At 47.2% G+C, this 27,929-nt stretch overlaps 1 protein-coding gene across 6 annotated transcripts in view; it reads right to left on the bottom strand.

Moving 5' to 3' along the window:
- The window catches only part of NR1I3 (nuclear receptor subfamily 1 group I member 3), an 858,363-nt gene that overhangs the window by 603,790 nt on the left and 226,644 nt on the right, over positions 1-27,929 (bottom strand). The window lies entirely within an intron of this gene.

The raw sequence follows: 27,929 nt of genomic DNA, 5'->3' as shown, positions 1-27,929 counted from the left end.
AGCCGCAGACAGCCATCCCCACACCAAGCACAGTCTTTAGCATGCACAGTGTAGGGCGGCATTCGGGCAGAGGGGACCCCATCCCCTGAGGCATTAAAAAAATTGTATTTATCAAGAGGGGTTGCGTGGCCCCACTCCTCGAGCCAGAAGAGGCCCAAGGGACCCCATCCCCAGGAGCTTTATGGGAAGGGGGTGCACAGTCCTCTCCCCAAGCCAATTGTGACCCTGGGGATGCTATCCTCTGGGCTAAACTATATATGAAAGGGGAAGAGGGGCACATGGCTCCCCCTCTCGAAGTCAATAGTGGCCCATAGGATCCATCCCCTGGGACCAAAATACATATATTAGGGGAGGGGGGCATGCAGCTCTCCTCCCCAAGCATTAATAGGCCTGGGGACCTCATCCCCTGGGGCCATATTCCAATAAAAAGGGGAGAAAGGCGGGGCCCCTCCCTGAGCCTCAATATGCTCCAGGGTCCCCATCCCCCAGGGCCACCTATTAAAAAGGTGAGAGGGGCCATGTGAGCCTCCTCCCTGAGCCTATTGTGGCCCTTGGGACCCTATCCCCTGGGGCCTGCCTAAATTATAGGTGGGTGCCATGGTAAAAACCCTGGGCACCCACCAAGCACCACGTAGGGGGCAACATGTGAGCCCCGGGGCCCCCATGTCTGCAGTTGGCTCCCCACATACTGCAAGAGCTGGCATTGCTCCAACCCAGAGGGAGCAGAAGTTTTTTGCATGATCCTCGTAGCTGGGAGTAATTTCCATTTTCCTGCACAAATCAGTGCGGGCAGGGAAACAGAAATGTACTCCCACCTGATAAGAGCATTTTTAAATCTCCCACCGGCTGGGAGCAGACTTTTCTTCCCTGCCTTCACTGCTGCAGGCAGTGAATGCATGTTTAAAAATGCTCCTGCCAGGTGGGAGCAAACATATGTTCCCCTGCACGCACTGAAACTACTCTGTCCAGGTGTGGCCTCCCCGGAGAAGAGTACTTGAGACTGCCCCGGGGGATGGGGTCTCTGGGGCCTTATAAGGCTTGGAGTGGGGGGGCCACACAGCCCTCGACCCTTTTTTTATCAATACGGTCCGAAGGGGTGGGGTCTGTAAGGTAAGCCTTTTTCCATGATCACCATGAAAGTTTTGGACTGATGTTGTTGGTTTTTCGATTCTGAGAGTGCACTGAGGCCTACTAACCAGACCTCTGTACCAGTGTCCAAATCCCTTACAAAGTATATGTTGATTTGGACACACCCAATTGGCATAAGCTGACTTACTTACATGTCCCTATTAAATGGTACAAAGGGTACCCAGGACATGTAAGACAGTGTCTCCCACCAGGGCTGTAGCACTGGTTGTGCCACCCTGTTTGTGACAGAGTACAAAATGGCTCCCATCATGCCACTGCAGCCTGGAAGGGTAAACTGCTAGTTCGACTTTACCATTTAACCATTGGCAAATCCCCCACTTATCTTAACAATATAAGTAAATTTCCCCTAAAGAAGACCTATGGCATTCCACGACAGTGAGCTGTGTATTACTAAGTTGGACATATGCTTTTTATATGTCATAACAACAAAACTTCAAAATTGTCGTTTTTGCTGTGGAAAGGTTGGTAGTCTTATTGGTTAGCACAGAGTTGCTGGCTAACCACTCATCCCAGGTAAATTCTGACTGGGAGTACTAGAATGGGTACTTCAAGGTATCAAATTAACCATTACACAAGGAAGGGACAAGGGGGCTTTTGAGAAGGTCCAGCATAAATGCCCCTGAGCAAGTATAAAGAAAAGGTTATGCTGTTCCTATGGGATGAGAGTCAGAAGAAGGGAATCTAAGCCAACCCGACCAGAGTGGTTCAAAGTTGGAAATCCATTTATTGGAATATAATGCCCTCACACACCCAGTAGGGTGTCATGCTTCATCATTGGGCTGCTCCTCATCAGGTTGGCGGTGCAATACCTGACGGGCTCCCTGCAGTAGGGGCACTTTAGCGGAGAGCTTTTTCCAACAGCCGTAAGGTGAAGTGGGGGTGAGGAGCCCAGTAAGCCACTCACTTACCCATACATCCTCTTTCACACCCAGTCACTCACCCATAGAGCCATTCACACAGCCACTCAGTCACCCATGCAGCCACTCACTCACACACTCACTCACCCATACAGCCCCTCACAGTCACTTACTCGCCTATATAGCTACTCACACACCCACTTAGTTTCCCATACAGCCACTCACACACCCAAACAGTCACTCAGGCACCCACTTCCACACTGATACAGACAGTCACCGTGCCACTCAGATGACATATATTAGAAACAAGATCACTCAAACTTGCACTGTGGCAAGTAGGCACTGAAAGGTAGACTGGTATTATAAAATAGCTGTTCCCTCTATAAATTCAGTGATATAGGCAGCACTTTGAGGAAAGGACAAGGCTCCCACTGCAGGTGGGTGCAACGTGTTACTGCACTTACATGGGGGACTGATGCCTGGGAGGTAATTAAGCCATGCTGTCTCTCTTCCTAATCAATAGCTTGTGTTCAGTCATTACCCAATGGCAATCCCACCTAAAAGCATGGATATGACACGTGCAAATAGCTTTGGAAAAAAGCCCCGTACATTCTTTGCTGGGTGAAACATGGTGGGCCCGATTCACAAAAAAGGTTGTATATTTCTGAATGGATTGCCTATGACAATGGTAACCAATGTGTGACCAACAAGTACCATGTTGCTGATGGGACCCTAGACCGTTGTCCCTGTCCTGCCAGTGCTGATGCCGTCTGCTTTGCAAGCAGATCATGCAGTAGTATCCATGGTCCTAATGAGACACCTTCAACAGCACAAAGAGGCAGACCACAGTAAAGTCCAGGGCCGTTTCTACCATTAGGCAAGCCTAGGCGGCCGCCTAGGGCGTCAAAAGGGGGAGGGCGGCAAAAGACATGAGTTTGGCCAGAGGCTCTGGGGTCACAGAGACATTTCTGACTTACGACGTGACTACTTGTGTGATCTTTGTCCAAGAGAGCCTAAAACAAAGCAGCGACTTCTTTGAATGGCTCAAATGAGGGACTTAATTGAGGGCCAGTGATGTTCGTGCCAGAATGAGACACAGCAGCAGACCCAAGTGCATGAGGTTCACGGGTGAGACGCCCCCACCCTGCTCCTATGAGACAGTCAGCGATTTATCACCTGGAGGAAGAGATGGGCATGAATGGGGGCCCTGGGTCAGGGGAGGGGGGGGGGGGGGCAGAGCAGCCTGTCACCGCATGCTTCTTCACAGCGCCCAGAGGGACCAAGCTGTTCCCAGAAGGGTGGGCGCTGCCCAGGCCTCTCTTACAGCCGGTACAAAGGCCGGCACAGCGCCTCGGCCTGTGCGCGCTGCTGTCCAACAGCTGTAAATATTGGCGCCTGAAAGGGCCTGTGCAGGGAGCCTGGGCGCGGGGGGGGGGGGGGGGGGGGGATGTTCATTGGCAAAAGGGGTATTGAAATCTGGTCATTATTTTATTTTCTCCGTCCTATTTTCCCCAAAGTTAGTGGTCGGATTTTGAGAGTCTGATCCTATCTCTCATTGAATAACATTTGTCGCCCTCTAGTTGCATTTGCCATGAAAGTATGATACAGAAGGGGTACTCGCACACACCTCCGGCCCCCTCACCACAGCCCACCACGGCCTGTGCTCTGGGTTTCATATGTACCCCATACCTTTCCTGAGTGTCTCTGACTGTTACCCCAACAGTTCGCCTCTTGCTTATTTACCTGTTTCTTTTTGTTTTCCTAGTGCCCACCTATTCCACACACACAGACACCCACAGTGCCCTCAGCATAACTCCCAGCCCTCATGCACACATCCTTAGTTATCAGATATCACAAAACATGCTTAAAATGACATGTTTTATCAACACTCCAGACAAGAATATTTACCTTTGTCACATTACGAAGCAGAAATGCTTACTTTGGTCGCGAGGAAACCTTTGCCCATTCTTCCAGAAGGAATATTCTGCCCTTCGTTCTTTAACTCTCCTTAGTAATAGAATTCCAGTTCTGTACAGGTCTCATGCTACATTAAAATCTGAGTTACCTCCAACATTAATACATGAAGTTCTGTAATATGTAATTACATTCTTTATCCTCTGTGAAATACCACCACTCCTTTCGAGTCAGTGAACTTTAACTGTAACCTTTTATGTAGGAGCCTCGTGTATGTTTCAGACAGAGACAGGTTTTGCTTCCCGCACCGCGTGGAGTGCGCTCTGTGTGATCTGGGCCCAGTCGGTGGGCCGAGGAGGAGGGAGGGAGGGAGATGGGCGAGTGAAAGCACGCCAGTGGGATGTGGCTTCGGATGTTGTAGGTACACACACTCTTTGCCATCTAATCTGACGACTGCAAAAAGTCACAGATCTGGGTTAAATCCATCATTTTTTTTGCATGCCACACCATTCCACTTTAGACCCAGCCACATGCAAATCAGTCTTGACCCTGTGCCTCATGGGAACAGTCCAGCCCGAACTGTCTGGCCAGGTCCTCCCTGGACCAGAAACAAGCATCCTGGGACCTGTTTCGGGGCATCACCCCTCATTTGCCAGGCTAGCTTGAATCTGGTGGCGTAGCGGGCATGATGCGACCCACGTCTGGGCATACCCTTCCCACTTAGGGTGACAATTGCAAAAAGAACATATGATGGTTGGAATGCTGAGCCAATCAAACATTCACCCCAGTTACAGATCAGGATTCAAGCTAGCCTGGCAGATGAGGGGTGAAACCCAGAAACCGGCCCCAGGGCTCACATTTCTGGTCCAGGGAGGACCTGGCCTGGCAGTTCAGGCTGGACTGTTCCCAACAGGGGCAAGACAGATTTGCATATGGGTGGGTCTAAACTGGGGTAGCACGGTGAGCAAAAGGACGTCAAATTTAACCCAGATCTCTTGACTGGGGTGAATGTTTTAATTTATTCTGCATTCTGTCCATCATCTCGGCAGAAGGGCCTTGAAGGTAGGGACAGGTTCCTTGGAGAACAAGCACTCTCAAAACCGTAACAGGGCTTAGGCCGCACTGAGAGTTGAAATCTCAGCCCATGGGAGGCAAAGACACGGTACATTCGGAGACTCTCTTTAACACCAGCCTGTGTTCTCAGACCTTCCATCGCCTAGTGGCTCCAGCCTTATTGGAGCTCGCTGCCTCTAGCAGCCCCCTGCCCCTTGGACCACCCAGCGCCACGGGGCAGTCTCTCGGAGCTACCACCAGCCCTCTCACGGACCCCTTCCTCTAGCTGCTGCGCCCCCCAGTCCTCCCAGAGCCTATGTCTCCTTGTAGCCTCGTCCTCTTAGTTCCCATCCTCAAGAAGTCCTGGTCTTCTCGAAACCCTTTTTGTCTGTACAGATCCTGTCCTGGCCGTTAAAGGGCCCACACTCTAGCAGCTCCAGTCGTATCAGAACTACCTACCCCTAGCAGCTCGGGCCTTCTCCGGAACCCAGGGCATTCTTAGCTCATGTCCCAGTGCTTCTGGTCCCTCAGACCTCCCATCCACTAGCAGCCTCGGCACCTTCAACTCTCATCCTCTAGCAGTCCCAGCCCTCTTAGAGCCCCCGTCCCCTAGCAGCCTCAGTCCTCACAGAGCTCCAGTCCCGAGCTCCCAGGCCATCTTCAGCTCTGCTTCAATTCATTTTCACAACAAAAATATTTACTTTTATATTGAAAAGCCTGGATGACAGGGGGAGAGAGTGATGGTAGTAAAAGGGAGGGGGTGGCATTTTTCAATTCTCGCCTAGGGTGGCAAAACACCTAGAAACGGCCCTGGTAAAGTCTCCTACCCCAGAGTCAACTGGTCGAAGTCAACTAAACATCATGCGTTGTCATGACTAGAGTATTTAGAAGTGCATTAAGTGTGCATACTAGAACCTTTATGGAAAACATCAAATGTATGCCAACAGCCATTTTGAAAACTTTAAAAGTGTGCTTACTATAGAATTATTGGATGTTTAAGTGAGCTAACAGGACCTTGTGGAATTGGCAGACAGTTGATACTGTTGCCATTGAGCAAAGTTGCCAGTGAGCAAAGCTTGCAAAACGACTTAGAGACTTCAGGGAAAATGCAAAGTTAACTTGGGTATTTGGAAAAATTGAAAAGTGTGCTAGCTGGCTATTACATAACAATGTGACGCGCTAGCTGGAGAAATCCAGAAATGTATGTGTGATAACTGAGAAAGGACTACAAATTGCAAACTAGTATCTTAGACAATGGGAAATTCCATGTGCACTATGTTTCCCCCGTTTAAGTTACGTTTTCGACACCGTCTTTGTGGCCTCTGCCACTGAACTGCAAGCACAAGTGTTTGTATAGAATGGTGTGCCTGGATTGTCCCAGGGCAACTCCTGCAACTGTGGGCTTGGCTCCCTGTCAAGGTCTGATGCTGATACTAAAAACTAGACATTGAATGTGACTTCCACCCTGCTGGTTTGATCTAAATAACTTGAGGAACTGCTGAGCACAGCATTTTGTCCCATAGGGTTGTATGACATTACAACGCATTCCGTTGCAACACATGCCTCTTCCACGCATGCGTTACAACGCGAATGCCATTGCTACGCATAACTTTTACCACAAAAATATCTTTACCACGCATACCTTTACTACGATTTTCGTTGTAAAACCATGCTTGGTATTGGCATTTTCATGGTATTGGTTTTCTCCGATCCCTGCCCTAATTTCTTTCACTGCTCCCCTGTGCCCTTCCCCCTCCCACTCTCTTTTTTTTATTTTACCCCTTCCCTGTTCTCTTGTGCGACCCTCTGCCCCACCCACAAGCCCTTCTATTAAATACCCCTCCACGTATCCCTTAAAATTTACCCCTGCGCTACACCACCCCCTCATTCCTTTTTATAATTTTGATGTTTTAACTTTAATCCCCCTTACCTCTCCACGTCCTCTCCTCTTCATGCTCTTACGAGGTGCGTTGTACATCGTTAAGAGGAAGCGGAAGTGTCTTTTCGTTTCCTCTAACGATGCCGATTGCCTCCACAAACAGGTGCGTTTTTTTTCTTTTTTGGGGGGTGACCCCCAAACCCCCTTTTTCTAGCACACGCTTTTTAAAAAAAAATTTGGGGGGGGGTGACCCCTCCAAGCCCCCTTTTTTACGTATAGCCTTTAACACACATGCCTTTACTACGCATTTCGTACTAAAGAATGCGTGGTAAAGGCTATACGTGGTAACCACGCATGCGTTGTAATGCATGCGTGGTTAAGGTTATGCGTGGAAACGGCCACGTTGTAGTGGCTGTTTCCCATCCCATATCATGCTGGTCCCGTAAAACAAGAACTTCTCAGTGTGGGCCACAGAATGGTGAAGCCAACTGTGGATTTTTACATCGGGGAATTAAGGAAGCTTGCCGAGAACAAACAAAAAGCATAATGGAAACTTACAAAGTATGATAATTAGGGAATTATCAAAAACAACAAAATCTGCTAAGACCTAGTTTTAAAATGATCAAACACCCTAACAAGATTTTACAATGTTCCTTTCCTAAAGCACTAAAAAATGTGCCATTTGCTACGAAACCGCCCAAAAACATTGTTGGAGACAGTCCCAAACCCTTTAAAAGTGGTCTTTATATCCTACCACATTCTGACCGATGTTACAACAATAACATTCTTAAAAAGTACCTAATTATCTATATTTATCAGGTGTTCCTTAAAAAAACTCCCAACCACCACAGCAATCTTTCAATTCTATCAATGTTTGACCAATGTTGGTGCATAAGGAGTTTTAAATATAACCGTTAACGCTACATTTTTCTACAGGTTTCTGGGGGAGAAACCCCAAACCTCCTTGTAAAATGATATTTCAGACTAAACAAGTTCATACCTATGGCACTCCCTAGTGTTAATGGGGGAGAGCAAACAACTTCCTTGCACAGTTGTCTTCTAATCCTTTTTTTTCAAAATTGTAAGACAAAAAAAAAGGCTTCAAGCCACATAGGTAAAAACAAATAAACATATTTTGCAATCGCTTGCATCTCATTCCAGTTTCTTTCAATACTGGGGAGTATTGATTCTTTTCTATGGTGAAAAATACTATTTTCAAACACGGCGACACTTTACAAATCGGATTTTAGCACAATCTTTGCCAAGACACAATTATAAATCCTCCAAATGTTGAATAGTCTGTCTGGCCCAATGTAATGTGAATTTCACATTTTCATGAAAACCAAAATCAAAACACAGAGAAGAATCCCAAATGAAGTTTATTACAAAATGGCACAGGACTCAAACAAATACCACATTAATCTATTCAGAAGGATCCAGAAAACACTCAAAAATGTTGCCTGTGTTTTAATTTTGGTTCTTTTGTATGTAATTTCCAGCCCTGATGAAGTTCTCCTTGTGGGAACGAAACGCGTTCTCTGAGCTGTATGTGCTATTTACTTAAGGAAAAGATTAATTTGAAATAAAGACTTTTGATACTACAACAGTGTTTTGGACTTCATTGCCTGGCGCAACCCCGCTTGCAGCAACTTTACTAGAGGGATATGGGTTAAGGGGCTGGAAACCAAGAAACTGGTTGTGAGACTAGAACCGCTGGCTGTAATGGGTGGTGAAAAAAAATGGGAAACGTGACACTGAGTCACAAGGACAGGGAGCATATGATACCAACCTTCCTTTAAAAGGACAGCAGGTCATATGTCCCTAGACACAAGAACCCCGAGACTATGAACATGTGCTCACCCAAAACAGGATTACTGAAGACACATGAGCCCTAGAGCAAGGAATCCACAAACCAGCATGATCTCAGTCCACCAGATCATAGGGCAGAAGCGAAACACACTAAAGAAGAAACAGTCTCAAAAACACTGCACTGCACCAATCTGCAGATAATTAGTGGACACTGTGCTAGATAAAGCACATGCAACAAAACATATTCCCCTAGGTAGTACTCTAAACATGTGAATAAGCAAAGGATAGTGAAGTACCAATGCCAAAACAGAGACATATTTCATTAGGAGGAATACCAAACAGGTGTACACATTGCGTAGAGCAGATACCCCTTTTCACAACAAGATATCCTACTAGGTAACATACTGAGAATTCCAATACATTGAGGAGGACAACGCGCCGTTGCCTCTGCCGAGGGATAGTACATTTTATTAGGAATTACTCATTCTGATACCCTGAACGACGAACAAGGACCCTATGGTTGAGGGCATTGTTCTGGAAAAAGGTACATAGATTTTGATACTACAAGAGAATAGAGACTCCTGAAATACAAAGACACAATGATCTGCTAGTAAGAGATAAATAAGTCTGGATATTCCAATGTCAGCAGAGGCCTGCAACCATGAAGAAAATACTTTCCACTTTGAATTACCCCACAGAGTTGGACACCCCTAAAACATCTGTAGGGATTAATAGTCAAAATGCAAACCTCAAATCTTACAGAGACGTGATTGGAGGGAAATGCGTTTTTGGCAAGAAAGAACAGAAAGCGCAAATAATACATTTTTCTAATGATGATTTTTGTGGGCAGGAATATGGCTATGAAATCAAGCAAAATATTTTTAGTGATATCTTTATTTCTTCCACAAGATAGATAGCTGATCTGTCAATTGGAAGAAAACTGATCAAAATGGACAATGAGTTGTCAATTATATAATCACCCATATTGCACACTTCTTCACCCATGGCTCTCCTGCCAAGACAAAACCCTTTATGAGAATAAATAATGCTGCCTAATGTTCTCAAAGACTTGTTTATCGCTTCATATGTACACGTGATCCGGCTGAAAAACACTAGCATGGTTTAATAAGAAACCAGAAACAGGTTTTCCGTCCCCTGCCTGACCCTGCTCTGCTCAGCAGTTTCCAGCTTTTTCATTTCATCATAAGTTGACCTCTGCAAATGCATTACACTAGCCAAAGTTGAGAGGGAGAGAGGTGATGAGAGGAAGGAGAAAAGGTCCTGGATCACAAGAAAATCAGCCAGCTAGACGCGGAGTCCAACAATTGATCACCACGCAGTACCCGCTCGACTGTTAGCTTAGGGGCCAATCCAGTGAACTCTCGTAATGAGGAGAAGGTCTTTATACTCTGAGAGGATCAAGGCAGAGTTGCTGATTAGCCAAAGGCACACCTTATTTTTCAAATCGCTGTGGGCTTCTGTCCTGTCTGCAAGCAGACTTGAGAGCTTTGTCTCGACTGCAACATAAGGACAGTAGGCGAAGAGGGAGATGGGTGAAAGTATCCTCTGTTGGGGCAACCCTCCTGTCTTAGTAGAGGGACAGAGCTTTTGATTTTCGGGGTTTTTGCTGGAGTTCCCTCCCCCAGTAGATGATATTCTGCCAGCAGGAGTGGTTGAATCAATAGATGGGGCAGTAGGTACAGCTCCCTGTGCATAGGTCTTCGTATATTCAGTTGATGCCAGGACGGTGTACGAGACCACTACGTCCCCCACCTCAGGGAATTAGAGAAATGTATTGATATGTTCAGTTAACTTTATAATAATTTGTTCCAGATTTCTAATTTTTCCTACCAGGGTGTGACGCCAATATTGAACAGGGCTTTGATCTTGTCAAGAATCAGCGCTCAGTTAAAGTTATTGATTTCCCCATTATTTACTCCCGGGCCCGAGAATGGGTCAGGTTCAGTGTGACTGGGCTCATGGGCTGTTTTATTTTTATTTAAGTTCTTAAGGGCCCCAGGCTTGCCATTACTAACACTGTTACTTTGTACTTTCCTCTTGACGCATGTGCCCGCTTTGCTCATGTGCAAGGAATGAAGGTCCGTTACTTATCGTATAGAGGTCGCAGCGCTCTTTGTGAAGTCGCCCTCCACGGAAGCAATTTGGATATTAGTGACACCGAGCTGTTGGGAGGGTGAAGTGTGAGGGGAGAAGTTCAAAGGTTCACCTTTATCCAGGGACAGCCACCTTTCTGCCAGGTCAATTTCTTTGCAGAAAACCCAACTCTTCTGGCCAGAAAGGTAGCCAATGTGGAACCTGCTGAAGCAGTTGAAGTTATAACTTTGTCCCCACCTCCTGGCAACTTCCATTTCCCCATGGTGCCATAAAGAACAAACTGGCTTTTATGATATTGAAAAAATACAGCAGGAAAGATAAGCCTTCCATAAGATACCATTCAAGTGACCTCAGCAGAGAAGCCAGATCACCAACTCAAGGCCATGCAATGATATCTTCTCAAGGAGTCCTCTGCATTGTGAATGGTGGTGACCACAAACCATCAAAGATGCTTTACTCTCCAGCCAAGAGGAGTGGCTCAAGCCAGCCTCCTCTGGGAGATGACGAACCTGCCCTTGGCGTCCCGCATTACGGGGCAAGGAGCAGATCTATATAGCGTGTGTTGACTCTGCCCCCTCCTGCTACCTCAGCTCCTCTCTGAGTGCTGGCTAGCACAGTCTTCTGTGACCTGGAGTCCTTACCACAGCCCAGACTCAATTTCATAATCAAACTTCATGATATTTTGTAGGAAGCATCAAACAGACCAGCAAACCAGCCTTATAGAAGCTGTTTTATTCATTATTATTGTTTTGGGTGTGAGCTGCTAGATGTTGCTACATTAACCGGCTCTTTTGATGCTTGCTTTTATCCCCAGAGACTTGAGGTTTGTCTCAGTATTCATTAGTAACAAAGCCATAAAAAACCACCAAACTTCTCAATGCCAGTCCAGATAAAGGTGCCAAGTCTGTAAGCAAAGTCTCCTCAGACTGCCACACCACACACTGCTGCCTCCTACATTATAGACCCTTAACAGACCTTCCTTTCTAATAGAGGTCGTATACTCAGTCTACAGTCAGTAGTTCATTGTTTGACATCCACCAGCCTGGGTAAACAACCATTACAACAAAACTTTTACAACGCAAGTGGATTTACAACGCATGCCATTACAACGCAAGTCTTTACATCGACTTGCGCTAGATGGCATGCTAACATTACAAATAGTGTAGTTTACTATCCCAACACCTTCCCTACTGTTAAGTGGACTGGAGTTGGAATAGTAAATTACACTTTTCTAATGTTAGCACGCCATCTAGCGCAAGACGATGTAAAGGCTTGCGTTGTAATGGCATAGCGTTGTAAATCCACTTGCGTTATAAAAGTTTCGTTGTAACAGCACGCGTTGTAACAGCACGCGTTGTAACGTCATACATCCACCAGCCTGCTTTACCCTATTGAATTGATAAGCAAACCCCAAAGGAACGGTCTTAGAAAGGCATAGCACCGGCCTCTGGGAGGGTCTAAGGTCCTAGGGCATGCAAGGCACACAAGCACAAAAACATTGTAGGGGCAGTCTGGCCATTCAGCATACTCCTATAACAGGAAGCAAGACCACCCCTCACCTGTTCGAACCCTCCGGCTCCCCAGGGGTAGTACACAGTGGCAAAGGAGACCTGCTGCCCCTGTAGAGCATGACATGCCTTTTATTGATTTTTGTGATTGGGTGAAATGGGGCACATAACAGACCACTGACTCCTTGTATGTGTGAAAAATTGTGCTTTATTGAAATAGGTGTGTAGCACAAACATCCTCGGCCTAAGGCCTTACAAAACTAAAACCTCAGGATACATTAAACAACCTACCGTCCTTCTCCACTGATTAAACCTGCTCCCCGTATACATACCCTTCAAACTTTGACACCCCAACCCCTTGTACTTCTCTGATTAACTCATTTTATACTTCCCCTTCTGCTTGGCAGTAAACTAATTAACATGTGCAAAACTTGCTATTTCTAGGACATAACATTGTAACTCCAGGACTTCGGTGTGGGTTTGTTGAGACCCTCCCTTTCTGCCTGCTAAGCCTGTACTAACCAAAATAACCTTAAGTGAAGCCCTGCAAACTTGTGGGCTAACGTCCACCAGAAAAAAGCTCCAACCTGACTTTTCATACCCCCAACACAAAACACCACTCTTGTAGCTTCAAGGGCCTGACCAAAAACAACCTCAACTCCAACAAGTATAACCTCATCATGTACTCCGAAAGATGCACTCCGTCGTTCTTAAAAAACTCTACCTCTTCGTAACACTAGTCCACATGCTGTATGTGGCCTAAACCCTCGTCCCTACAGAAACGGCGATTTCTCTATTCACGTTCCTTCTAGTTTTATCTATCCTTGACTGCGCCTCTCCAACATCTCCTAAGTAAAAACTCTGCCCATGCTATGAATTACTCTGACCATTGCAATCTTATCTCTCTCAAGTCCTGTTTCATGGATCGTAATAGCGTCAAACCTTTCTCCACCACCATGTCGTTCTCTCCTAAGAGAATCATAAAAATATCCGGACAAGTATTCCTAACCATTAACCTGTTGAGCTTGGGCAACAACTCTCTCCATCTCATACCATCCTTACCAAACAACTCAACTGTCAGTGAGCTGTTGTGAAAACCCAAATTCCTACCCCAAGCACTCCTCCCTGCAGTCCACTCTGCCCACTTTAATGAAGGAATGTCTGACAATCCACACTGACAAGCCAGCAGTCAATGAACCGGGAACCAAACCTGGAAAAGAAAACAGATCGTCTTTCTAACAGTCGCCCCCAGTCCCTAACATACCTCTGAAAACAATCTGATGACCACCTGCTTCGCTCCATTATTTGCTCCATAGACCACTATCTCTTTCCTGCATCTGTCACTGCCCCAATACGAAAAGAATGAGTGCCAAATTAGTTTGTCACTAACTCCAGCTTTGTAGCTTCCTTCCTCAATACCGCTAACAGTTAAAAAGAAGTGATCTGATCCCCTAGTTGGTGTTTGAAAACAAGCCCAGCCACTCTCCCCACTTGCTCCCTGAGCTACATGACCCATGCCATCGGGCAAACCCCTTCCTCCGGAAACTGCAAAAGTACCGTTGTTGCCTTTGACTGCTGGTCAGTCTCTGAGCTAAGCAAATGGATCTCAATACCATTCTATCAAAAGCTAATGTCCTCCCATTTCATACCTTGTTCACCCTGACCTCCCAAGAGCACTGATACCATGAATGCCCCAAAAAACATCCTCGTCACTAATGTGGAAAAAAGAACAATTTCAACATGAAAATTACCTCTGGCAAAATATTGATCATCCTACAAAGAACCTGCAGGGAAAGACGCCTCTTTATTTGGCCCCCCTTTCCTTATTCCCTAGCCCAACCCTCTAGCATTCTCCTACCCAGTTTCCCTGCTGATGGCGCATAACCCCACAAGAATTTTCCCATGAAGGCGATGCCTGCCAACTTCCCTGAAATTGTTACTCTGGAAAGACTATTTGCAGTCAGCTGTAAAATGAACTGCACCACGTCCTCAACTCTGTCCCATTCATTCGAGCTTTGATAAGCTTCTGAACTCAGAAACTTGCCCCAAGCCTGGTAATATGCCTTATGCCTGGACGCCACCAGGGACCCAACTACCAGCTGACACATCCTCTGTTGCCCACTGTCCATAACTCCGTGGGCATCCACGTTCTGTCTTTGTGCGCCTCCTTAGCCAGCTCACGGAACCTCTTCCACTGCAAACGAGACAAAGCATCCACAATGTCATTGTCCACACCTGGTACATGCCTGGCTTTAAATAGAATGTCGTGTCACAAACATTCAAGAACAAAATCCCTCAGCAACTTTAGGAACTGTGTGTCTCTTGCCGATTGTCTGTTAAACACTTGAACTACAGCCATGTTGTCTATTCTAAAGAGTACCTTCTTGTGCTGCAACCATGCTCCACGCAGTTAGACCGCTACCACTATTGGAAAAAGTTCAAGAAAGGTTATGCTGCGTCCCACTTGCTTCCAACCATCCAGCCATTCCTCTGCACACCACTGTCTCAAACAATGCAGTCCAAATCCTATGCCACCTGATGCATCTGAATAAGTCTGAATGTCACAGTCAAAATCCTGTTGCACTGTAATTGGATTACCATGGAAGAAGTCCAGCAAATACCGCCATGTCTGCTGATCGGCCTTCACACCACAGATAGCATAACATAATGGTGTGGAAGGGAACGGCCAGAGAGCGCCAATCCCAACCTCCGGCAGAAAGTCCTGCCGGCTCGCACAATCCTGCAGGCAAAATTGAGGTGTCCTAAAAGCACCTGTACTTCTCACACTGTGACTTTATTTTTTGCCAGCATCATGACTAACAATACCTGTAGTAAGTCCACTGACCTAGTCAGTTAAACTGCTCTCCTCTCACGCAGCTCCACCAGGTCAGTGCTGCCCCTGAGCGAGATCTGACCTCTGTGTCAAGGTGTTCGAGGCCCTCCTCCACCCGCAGGCTCCCGTCTGCCCCTCATCCCTGGTGGTCCAATGGGAGAGCATTCTGCTGTTCTGCTGTTCTGCCCTATGTCTTTCTTCTCTGACTTTTTTTCCTTTTTCCTTTTTCCTTTTCTCCTTTTCTGTGCATTTTTCTGGTTTTGCCTGTTTTCCTGTTTCCTTTTTCTGTGCCCCCTTTTCTTTTCCTCGTGCCTCCTTTGGCCTTTTCCCACCACTGCTGCCCCCCACGGCCCCTCCCCCCTATATTGCACTGTTCCTGCTCTCTGCTTTCCGCCTCCCAGCTAACCCATCCTCCCCCCTCACCCTATTTAATGGCGGCCACTGCACGGCAAGAAGAACAAGCCCACTTACCTAGTCAGAGAAACTGCTTTTCCCCGGTGCAGCTCCACCAGCTAAGTGCTGCCCCCCGAGCGTGCTCTGATCTCTGTGTCAGGGTGTTCGAGGCCCTCCTCCACCCACAGGCTCTCGCCTGCACTTCATCCCTGGTGGTCCAGTGGGAGAGAATTCTGCTCTTCTGCTGTACTACCCTCTGTCTTTCTTTTCTGCCTTTTTTTCTTTTCTCCTTCTCTGTGCCTTTTTTCTGTTTCTTCCTGTTTTTCCTGTCTCCATTTTCTGTGCCCCCTTTTCTTTTCCCCCGCGCCTCCTTCAGCCTTTTCCCACCGCCGCTGCCCCTGTGGCCCCTCCCTCCTCCATTGTGCCATTCCCGGTCCCTGCTTCCTGCCTCCCAGCTAACCCGCCCTCACCCTACTTAATGGCAGCCGCACCAAAGGCGTGCCAAAGGCAAGCCCACCTGTGGGCATCCATGCCCGACCATGCCCAGCGCCAGGAACTCTGGCCTTCTGAACCGCCTCTGCTACAACTTCAGCAGCCTCTACTATCTCAACCCCAGACGCAACCACAACTGCCAGCTCTTGATGCCGATCAACACCCACAGCCCTCTCTACTGCCTTTACTGCCGCAGCATGTTCACCCATCTCCATACCCCAGCTCCATCACCCAACCAACAGACCCTCACCGCACCCAAACCACTCAACTGCATTCGCCTCAACATACGATCACTCCACAAACATGCCACAGTGATCTGGGTCTTCCACGACGCCGCCTCACCAGATGTCACCTTCCTTACGGAAACCTGGACAAATGCCAGCTAAGCACCAGACATCGTCATCCCTAACGGCTACAAGATCATTCGCATGGACCACCCCAACCAGCCAGAAGGAGTTATAGCCACCATCCACAAATGCACCCTCTGCCAGACCACCCACCCAGATGACATGACAGCCTACATGGAGCATCTGCACTACCGGCTGTAGACCAACCCGAAAACCACCCTCTGTGGCACCCTCATCTACAGACCACCCGGCCCCCATGCTCCATTCATAGCTGCCATCATTGACTTCATCAATCCACAGGCCCTCACATCCACAGACTAAATCCTACTCGGAGACCTCAACTTCCACCTGGACAACCACAATGATCAGAACACCTCCTTCCTCCTAGAGAACTTCGCCAACATAGGACTAAACAGTCAGTCTCCACCCCAACGCACACAGCAGGGCACACAGTCGACCCAGTCTTTGCCCCAGGAAACTGCGTCTCCTACAGGCACACCACAGAACTTCTCTGGACCACCCCTGTATCTACTACTCCTTCAACAAACCCACCACACTCAAGCACGCCCACTGTTTCCCTGGCAGAAGCTGGAACAAGGTCACCGAGGACCAGCTCACCACTGCCCTCAACAGCACCTCACCACAATCAACTTCCAACACCAACACCACAGCACGCAACCTTCACCAATGGATTGTAAACTGCGGCAACACCCTGGCCCCCCTCAAGAAAGCCCCGGGGGAAACACATCATGAAAGCAGGTTGGTTCACACCTGCCCAGCAAGAATCCAGACGCTACTGCAGACGACTTGAAAAGACATGGAGGAACCACAAAACCCCTGAAGCCCCCACCACCTTCAAAGCAGCCACCACTGCACACCACCACCTCATCAAAAACACAAGGAAGAAGGCGCTTCAAGACAGAATCAACACCAATGCACACAACAGCAAAGAACCCTTCACCATCATCAAGGAATTTCGGCAAACCCAACAGTGAAACCACAGACATCCCACCCTCCCAAGACCTCTGCAACAGACTCTGCATCTTCTTCCACCACAAGCTCAAGATGATGTACAACAACCAGGACCTCCCAACTGCACCAGCAATCTCCTCAACTGATGCTCCCGGCAGACCCTGCCCAGTTCGACCCCACTCAACACGGACAACACCCTAAAGACCATGAAAAGCATCCACTCCGGAGCACCATCAGAACCCTGCCCGCACCACATCTTCCACACAGTTGCCCCCACCATCACACCAGAGCTACGCCGAACCATGACCTTTACCCTCGAGACTGCCTCCTTCCCCAACAACTGGAAACACGTCAAAATCAATCCACTCCTGAAGAAACCCTCCGTGGACCCGACAGACCTTAAGAACTTCAGGTCCATCGCCCTGCTCCCCTTCTCAGCCAAAGTAATTGAAAAAGCAGACAACAACCAACTAGTCTACTTCAAAGAAACAAGTGAAATCCTGGACATCACCCATTCTGGTTTCCAAAGCAATTACAGCACCAAGACCACCCTCCTCGCTGCCACCGGTGACATCCGCTCCCTCCTCAAAGAGGGCAAAACCGCAGCCCTCATCCTCTTGGACCTTTCAGCAGCACTGAACACCATCTCCCACTGCACTCTAACCACTAGATTACCAATGCCGGCATCCATAACAAGGCCCTCAACTGGATCAGATCCTTCCTCACAGGCAGAACACAATGGGTCAGACTTCTGCTATACCCCTCAGAACTGACAGAGACCATCTGTGGAGGGCCCCAGGGCTCCTCTCTCAGCCTCACCCTCCTAAACATCTACATGGCCCCCCTCGCAAGCATCGTCAGGAACCACTGACTCAACATCGTCTCCCACGCAGACGACACACAGCTGATCCTCTCCCTCACCAACGAACCCAACGTCACCAGGCACAACTTCCAAGAGGGGATGAAAGCAGTCACCAACTGGATGAAGAACAGCTGCCTTGAGCTCAACTCAGACAAGACAGAAGTCCTCATTCTGGGATCCACCCCCTCCGCATGGAACCATACCTTTTGGCCCTCTGCTCTAGGAACTCCCCCCACCCCACGGACCACACACCAAACCTTGTCATCATACTAGACAATTCGCTCACAATGGACCACCAGATCAACTAAGTATCCTCGGCCTGTTTCACTACCCTCCGCCTGCTGCGAAAGACCCTTAGATGGATCACCACCGAATTCAGAAAGACCGTCACTCACACACTCATCAGCAGCAGTCTCGACTACGGCAACGCACTCTATGCCGGGGGTACATAGAAAAACCTCTGCAAATTCCAGAATGTCCAGAACATCGCAGCCAGACAGGTCCTCGACCTCCCTCAGCACAGCCACATCACTCAACAGCTCCGCGAACTCCACTGGTTCCCGGCAGACAGAAGAATAGCCTTCAAACTCCTCACCCACATTTACAAGGCCCACCACAATGCCTGACCAGCAAACCTGAACAGCAGCCTCTCCTTCCACGCACCCAAAAGACACCGCCACTCAGCTCGCCCTGGCCACCGTCCCACACATCCTCAAAACCAGAACCAGAGATAGTCCTTCTCCTTCCTTGCTGCCAAGACCTGGAAAACCCTACCCCTCCACCTCAGACTATCTCCAACACTACTCCAGTTCAGTAAGGACCTTAAGACCTGGCTCTTCGAATGACACCAGCCTTAGACGGATCGGTTTCCCACCTCCCAAGAGCACCTGGAGACCGTCACGGGTGAGTAATTGCGCTTTACCAACCCTTGATTGATTGATTGATTGTATCCACAACTTCTTCTCAGCTGGAAGGTATGCTTTCATAGCTACTGAATCCAACTAAATTCCTAGAAACTAAATGGTGGTCACCAGACCCACCATTTTCTCTGGGCCAGTGGAACTCCCACATCCTCCATGAGCTACTGGAAACTCACCGGGCAGATGCTCACAGTCCGTGGAACCAGAGCCCATGACAAAGCAAAAAGTTATTGAGATAGCGGGTCACCTTTTCGTGACCCATTACCTGAGTGAAGAGCCACAGTAGAAAAGTGCTGAAGCACTTGCAAAGAGCACATGAAATCGAGCAACCCATAGGAAATGCTTTGCCCTCATACCATGCCACTGAAATTGGATACCCAGCAGTTGAAAATCATCCGGGTGCAGAGGGAGTAACGGAAAAGCTGACTTTATGTCACACTTTGCCATATTGACTACCGATCCTGCCTGATCCACCATGGCCACACCCACGTCCACGGAGCACTGATGGTAGATCTTCCCCAATGAGGTCATTGAATGATTGGCTTCTGGCCATGACAGATGCTGAATGAGTGTAAACTCTTAATTGGGCACCACTCCTACCGGGTAACAATCAATTCCTCCAATAGCCACTTGTCAAAATGCCCTGCCATCATCCCTTCCTGCACTTCTTTGCTTAACTTTTCCCACACCACTTGTGGTTGAGTCTGAATTGACCTCAAATTCTCCACCCAATCCTGTACGTTCTGGCCTTTGTACCCCAGCCTGAAACCCCATGTAAAAGCTTCCTACAAAATATGTGTACCTTCCTTATTTGGTAGGATCTCAACCAGTATGTGAGCCAAGCTAACTTAACCAGCATAAAAGCTTTTCCCCTGAGGTCCCTGTGCCCGCCCCCCGGGTAACCTCCTGTGTTAGCTGCTCCTGCTTCCTCTAAAATATGTTGCTGTTGTGGGTAGTGATCTTACTGAGTCCCTGACATCTCCCCTGTGTTTCCATAGCAGTTGACAAGTGGATGCCTCCCTGAGCACTTGGAGCATTCATGCCTTAATCTGAAATACTCCCTCATGCACATCTCCTTCTTGAAATCCCAACAAGCAACTGTTGTGCCTCACTGGCCCTTATACGAATTCCCCACCCTTTCCCCGGTGGGACAGGCCTGAAAGGGCCGATATACTATGGGTAAACCACTTGCTGTATATATGGTTTTCCAAATTTGGCTCAGCCCATTGTTTGCTGCCCTAGCTCCGTATCTAACTCGCCCCATTTTGTTTCAGCCATTCACACTCTAAACTCCTTGTCATATTGGGCCCGAGCATTACCCCCAAAGGAAATCTGTGCCTTACGTATGACTTCAATATACTTAAATAAAGCTAAACTCCTCTCCGGGTATTTCTCACAGTAAATTCTGGCATATATAAGGAACACTGCTGTCCAATTCTCCATGGTCATGGGTATCCTTGGGTGCTTTGCCAGTTCGCATTTCTCCTCTTTTGAGCCACAAACCTTTCTAAATTCTTTCTTCAGCAGACACCATTATATGGGCCCCAGTGGTTTAGTAACTCCCATGTATGGCAGTTTCCTTCTCTTGAACTCTTTATTCTCTTTTCCTTCAGTCTCCTCATCCTTCCTCTTACCCCCTGGTTTGTCTTCCTCACCTAAACTTATAGCTGTATCCCTAACCTGCGCTACACTTGTGGATGCCCCTTTGTCCTTCTATCCACCCTCTTTGTCAACACCCATCTTTTTGGGAGCCTCTGTCTTCATGTCTTTTGCACCTACCCCTGTGTCTTTAACATACCTACCCTTCTGCAGTCATGCCTCCTGTTCTCATTTGTACCCCGCATCTACCCCCGTTGACACCATGACTGGACCTGGCACCTTAGACACATTTGTACCCTTACCTGGCCGTAAGGTCGGTGACCGCTCTGAAGCGTGCTGCCTAACCAATGTGCTTCGCTGTTGTGCCCCTTCCGCATCGACTGGCTGACCTTGCTCCCTAAACAGAAGCTGAAAAATACCACTAGAGGTGGGGTTAGAGGAGACCCCCCCCCACCAAGCAGTGCCCTTGTGTGCCTTTGGCAGCACTGAGAGGTCCTGTACCTCTGTGTCCACCATTTCTTCTTCCGGACCATTTACTTGTTAATGAGGCTTTGTTCACGATCGAGGCATCAACCAACATGTAAAAAGCAAGACCGGATCTGAGAGCACGTTACGGCTGTTTTCATCTGCGTGAGAGTTGGCAATGAGGGAATAATATTTGCAGCGCGAATTTTCCGAAATACGGAGGGCAATGCCGACCAAAGAGCGCCTCATGTTCGATGTTCCGTTTCTGTTTTGGGCGTTCTGTGGGGAGGAGGAGGGGATGGGGTGGGTGGGGGTTAGCATCAGCTTCAATCCGCCTCCGAGGCTCTTCAAGAGGGCCCAGGAGCAGAGAGTGATGTTCGGCTGTCAGCATGGGGAATGTTTTCCATAGGCGCAGTAACCCGATCCTGCTGGGAAGCCCTGGCGAATGAGCTCTCGGACTGGGGGCGTGCAATGCGTCAGTCGTGGACTTACGAGTCATGCCTGGGAACAAAGTCGAGCGAAACTAAGAACGAAACTGAAATATTTCAAATGTAACAATATTACGGGCTTATGTTAAAGTACAAAAAAAACACGTTTGCCTCAGTAACCCGACCCTGTTGGGAAGCCCTGGCGACTGAGCTCTCGGACTGGGGGCATGCAATGCGTCAGTCGCGGACTTACGAGACATGCCTGGGAACAAAGTCGAATGAAGCACGCGAGTGGTGCGCGTGCAGCAGCGGCAAAAGTGAAAGTGATCGCGCTCCAGATGGCGCCGCGGGCGCTGAAAGCTGGCGGCTTACTGTAATATAATATTCACGACTATGGTGTCAGTGGATTCCTGTGCATTTCAAGATGGGTATACACATAACAACAGTGACGTGGTTAAAGCACTGCACGAGTTCACATTATTACTTCACAAACCGATCTTGCTCTGTTATTTCACATGGCACGATAAAGAGGGAGGAGGAAGCACAGGAATTTTTTTTTTAAAGCACGCGAGTGGTGCGCGCACAGCAGCGGCGAAAGTGAAAGTGATTGCGCTCCAGATGGCGCCTCAGGCGCTGAAAGCTGGCGGATGTGCACGTGCGCGTAACCGCAAGTGCTAGGCCAGCAAAAGTGTGTGGTAGCACTTATAAAAGTCCACTTACTAAATGTCTCGCAGAGCAGTGCATGCGCTGGCTCAGGCGAGACCTAAAAATGGGGCTAACACTCGCCTACAGATGTTGGCTAACCTAGCCCTAAACTAACATGCATAAGTAAGAGGGAACATTTCTGGGGCAGCCTCTGTGTGTGTACCTACCACGCAAAATGGTGGGCGGCAGACAAACATGACATGATATAAATACCTTGGGCTACATCTTTTACCGGATATAGCCCAACCAGCCCAGTCGTCTAAACTGCACTGGTTTGCCCAATACCCCCGGGGGACAGAGCACCCTTGGTCGGCTTTCCCCCATGCCCTGTTCTCTCAAAGCCGCCAAATATCACCTGCCTTTGGGTGTGCGGTGAGCGGCGAACAATGTGCGGCGTTTTGGTGTGCTGCTCAGATTTTCTGTCCTTTAGGCCGGGTTTACCACTGCAGCCACTCGTAGGTCCGGGCCTCTTAAAGACTCCAAAATCAGCTTCATATAGAGTGGTGTCTCGGCGTGTTACCCAGTGTCCCGGTCAGCAACTCATGGAAGCAGGAGGGTGGGCAGGCACTAACGCAAGCAGCATGGCGTGCGGGAGGAACACTATTTGGATACATTTCTTATAGATTCAAACATCCCACTGTGTGTTTTCTGCTCCGAATTCATGCTCTCTTTTCCTGGGTACATACTAGTGCTTAAATTAGAGCCACCAACCTTCCATTCCAGATACTGTTTGCTGTGAAATGAGTAAGGACGCGTTAGCCTGACTCCGGGACAGGGTTCTTTGCCTGTCTGGGTAATCCACCCACTGCTTAAACGTTTTCACCAGTTCAGCACACACAAGCAGAAAATGACTTGAATGTGCCTCGGAGGCAGTAGAGTTGCAAAAATACACTGGTGGTGTAATGGCCCCCAGCCCTCACTATACGTCCTACTACAGCACATACAGACCTGATAGTGGTCTCAATAACTCATGTAATACTTTATAATATCCAACAGCGCCTCAAATGTATTAATATTCTGCAGTCCTAGAATACTTTGTATTCCCCTTAAAAACAGTTTATGAAATTTCAGAACTTTGTATATTTTGAAGCAAGAGCTAAAGCCCATCACGTTTGTTGTCCCCTGAAGTAACGGCCATCTTGAACACAGGGTAACTGCTAACAGAAAAAACACTAGAAGGCCTACTGTGACTGGTAGAAGTGCTGTGTGTCTGTAGAAATAATGTACCACAGGAGTGTCGTGCAATGAAATAATATTCACCCAAACTGTAACTGTGCATCTCGTAATATGGATCAAGATAAGGATACACAACATTGTGGCAGAGACTGCTTCTCACCAGTTAGGGTTTGTGGAATTTACCGTCTTCTGCTCCTTTGCTAAGTTTAACAAATTACTCAGTTTGGTCTAATCCTGGATGCCCAACTTGATTTTTCCAAATTATTGTTGCCAATTGCAATTGCTTCAATTGAAAGAAAATGAAAACTAGAAGTCACACAATGTGCTGTTTTCTTAAATGCAACCACAGAATAGAAACATGGTCTCAAGTCACCAGGCAGATGTCTGGCATTTAATTCCTGGCACTACAAAACACGAAATAAACCATTGTGAGGCAGAGTCGGTAAGTTCCTCCCTACAATGGGCTGTAGCTGCAAGTGTCTTTGAAAGTTTATAAATGCTGATGCCGACTCCTGGGCTTTCAAAGCCCAGGAGTCTAAACCTAGCCTATTACATACCAATTCATGAAGCCATCTAACCTAACAAAGTGATATATGAATATTAGTTATTTACTGTGGCTTTGCGTGTGTTTTGATATGGGATGTCAGCAAGATGCCCCAGCGTGTCAAGAGCTTGCTACTGACGACTTTCAAGTCACATCTTTGATTCATGGAAAGACTTACTCAGTCTGTTATCCTTCATGGATAGCTACATTAAGTACCATTAAAACTGGAGAGCAGTAAGCCTGATGTTTGTAGTCCTCAAAAACAGCACCAACTCGTGTTAAGCACTAGAAAAGAAAAGTATATTCATATTATTCTTATCTAGATTCTACACTTGAGGTTGTGCTGTGCATTTATTTACTTATAATAAAACTGGAGACTTGTGGTTGTCTTGTAAGTGCTCTGTGGTTGTTTTACTTCTTGACCTATATTATTATAAATGCTATTCTTGAATTTACCATAACTAAATAAAAGACTGATGAAGTAACTATTTTTTTGTTGTAGCACCTCACAGTTTGGTAAGCACTTTGTGCCCAAAGTACAAAAGCAGATTGAAGTCAGAGAGCCTTCAACTCACAAAATCAAAGATTTGGGATTACAAAAAGCTAAGGTGCAAAGTGCAAGAGATGCTTTGGAAGTCGGAAAAGTATTTGTGACTTGTAAAGTAACTTTTGCACCTCGTTTGCAGGGACATAAAGTCCCCCCTAATTTGTGAGTCACAATACAGTTTATCAATGGTTTAAGGCCACAATTCCAGTTATCGATTAGTAATCGGTTACTGACTTCGGACATGGGGTGGTAACTGATTCACCAAGGGGGAGCTGTCCCTGTGGGGCTCTGTGGGAATTGTGGCAGGCCTCAGTAGGAACCCCCTGTGACACGGAGAATCGCCGCTTGCCCCGCGCCACGTCATTTCCTGCGTTTTAAAGCAATGTTCATGTGGAAGGAATGCTATTTCATAAAAATGATAACTTGGAAAGAGTGTGAATGCAGGGGTGGAGCATGCTGTCTCTCTCAAACCCCTCTACCTGTGTTTGCCTGCATTTAAAGGGGGTTCTAAACTGTATCCGGACTCATTTTTGCAACCAATTCGCAAATGTACATTTTGCGATGTAAACGATTGCTTCTTCTGAGCAAACACATAATGGGTCCAATTCACATATATTTTTATCCGAAAATGCCTATATTTATACCCTCTGGGAATTCTCAAGGGGAATTCTGGCAAATGTGATCAATGCTTTTACCACTGCGTAACCGCTTTCAAATGTTGGTAATCTTTCCACGGTTTGCTACTGAAGAAACAGTTTTAAGACTTTGATATATTTCCATATGAGCAGTTACAAAGATAAGGCACCTCTTTACTACCACTTTTTCCATGTGTTTCAGAAGAAATCACAGTGCACACATATGCAACTAGGATTCTTGCATTTGCAAAGCCTGACATTTAGACTTTATGAGTGTCCACTGTTTTGTACCTTAGTTAGGCCCGGGGAGAAACGCTGCCATTTTAAACATATACACATCTACTAAGCTGCCTTGCTTTTCACACGATGACTTAACACACATATGCGCTTGTGACAATGCAGAATTAATTTCTCTGAAACTGCATTGCTTACAAATTCCACTTAGTAAGAACATCACCTCAATACCTTTAACATCCCGTACAAGTCTGAACACACATTGTGCAAATTCAGTTGTTTGTTGTTTTTACATAAGAGCGATGCAGCTATCTATTGAATATACACAATGGCGGCCTGACTGGAGGTCTCGTCTCACAGCAAGGATGCTTTTTGTTATAAATAAACAAGCATTTTTCGGGTTTTACGCAGTGAAGCACTTGCTGTCATTTACAAGGTCACTACACACGGATACCTCAGCCCAGCTGCTTGCCGATCCCTCCGCGAAGAGGGATGGCCAACTCGTGACCAAGACGGGGTCCTACATTCTTTCCCTTCAGGTAATGGTGGTGACTCAACCAATAGGGGATTCTTGGCAGAATGCATACACCCCCTGGACACTTAGGATAGCAGGATAGGGAACGCATAGTAGGAGTACGATATATAGATATAGATATATATATATATATATATATATAAAGAGAGAGAGAGAGAGATTATATGCTTGCATATATACATTTTGTAGCGAGATTGAGGAACGGTTCATCCTGTTCACCATTCTTATTGATTGATTGATTGATTGATTGATGTACTTATAGAGCGCAGCTATCACCCTACGGGCATCTTGGCGCTTGCATTGGGAACCCGTCCTGGTTTTTCCCTGTAAGATAACCCGTACTGGGCATCCCCAAGGTGAAAGCCAGGCATCCCGCCGCGGGGGGCCGTTGTGGAGATTAAGCAGGCTTGTTGCCCAGAGCTGCATAGTGTGAACTCGTGCTTAGAGTGGGCACCGAAGCGAGAATTATCGAGTCCGTGGACAATTGGGCTCTGGACCCTGCCGCGTCGGGAATCGAACCCAGGTCCCGGGTCTGATCTCTGCTTCAGGGTATGCCTCCTCTAACCAGTGAGCTACACTTCTCCTTATATTACTAATTACTCTTGTTTGGTTCGGTGTATTGATCAATGCAGCACATTTCTTCCATACAAGAATCCCATTTGTTCAATAAATATTGAAAACGTCCTTCAATGTATTCTTTGTGTATTTCTCTGAGAGAAAGAGGGCACGATTGACTTAGAAAAAGGGTTCTAGATCTGTTACCACGATTCCTTGGAGGATCAGGGATGTCATGTTCTGTGGTTGCCAAAACAGTTTGCTACCTATCTAGGTTTAGGGGTGTTTACGGTGGCACTGTGAGCTAGCTGGCCCGTAGGACAACATATCCTGAGGGGGTGCTCGGGATCAGACTGGCACCACCCCAAAGTTTACACTGCACAACAAACGTGAAGTTCCTACTGGAAAGTGGAAACTACATGACATCACAAACTTCTGAGTATGTTGATGTACTCCACCTTTCGTTAGTGAACCAGCCCTCTATGTATAGATTTGTATGAGTGAAATATACATTAGAATGAGAACACTTCTATTGGAGGAAATCCTATGAGTCACGAAAGGCATTTTCTCCTTGGAGATGTTGCTATTTCTGCATCTGAATGACACTTACGCATCACCTGGCTTAATCAATGAGGCCTCTGCAGCACAGTGGCAAACTTGGAGGTGGAATGCTTATGCTGCCATTTATTCTCAATGTAACATGTTGTTCCATAGTTACATTAAGGCCCGGCACCCTTGCTAAGCCACTGTGCCTTTACACATTTTTATCTACGCCTTTCCCACTCGAATGTTGCAGATCATTAGGACGTGGATTTTATGCATTGCTGTGACGTAGATTTACCTTGTAACTGACATAGTAAAATGCAGAATCGATGCTGTGTTCCTGCAGAACTTACAATGCGTGTCAACAATAATATATGTAACATTCAGGACTTTCAGCACACCTTTGCCATTTGGGGATGGCACTAGTAAAGTGTCATGGCATGCTTCCGCTTCAATAAAATCGTTATTTAAATCGCGCTCTAAATATTAAAAAAGCATGCCTCGTTTGAACTTTTCCTGCTGCTGGTGTATTTTGAATTACTTGTAAACTTCATTGACAAGTATTTCAAAAAGCAATTGGGCCGTGTAGTCTAGTTTCACACGCCCTGTAAACACGCCAGACTCTAGTTAGGATCTACAGACAAAAGTCAGAAAGGGAAAGTAAACATAGAGCCATGTCAAAATGATGACGCAACGATTTGTTAGTGGGGAAGGCGACATGTGACCTCTAGAGAAAAACATCAAATTGCAAGGCATAGTTCCTGCTAATTTTCCTTTTAAACGCCTTCGAGATTGTTGTAGAGGTGATGCAGCCCACTCAGCGCCGACACCTCAAATCCCAGCGCCCCTTCTTTTCTGGA

The sequence above is a fragment of the Triturus cristatus genome, chromosome 12 (genome assembly GCF_964204655.1).
Source record: "Triturus cristatus chromosome 12, aTriCri1.1, whole genome shotgun sequence".
In the NCBI taxonomy this organism is placed as follows: domain Eukaryota; kingdom Metazoa; phylum Chordata; class Amphibia; order Caudata; family Salamandridae; genus Triturus; species Triturus cristatus.
This window is presented reverse-complemented; position numbering and strand designations above follow the sequence as displayed.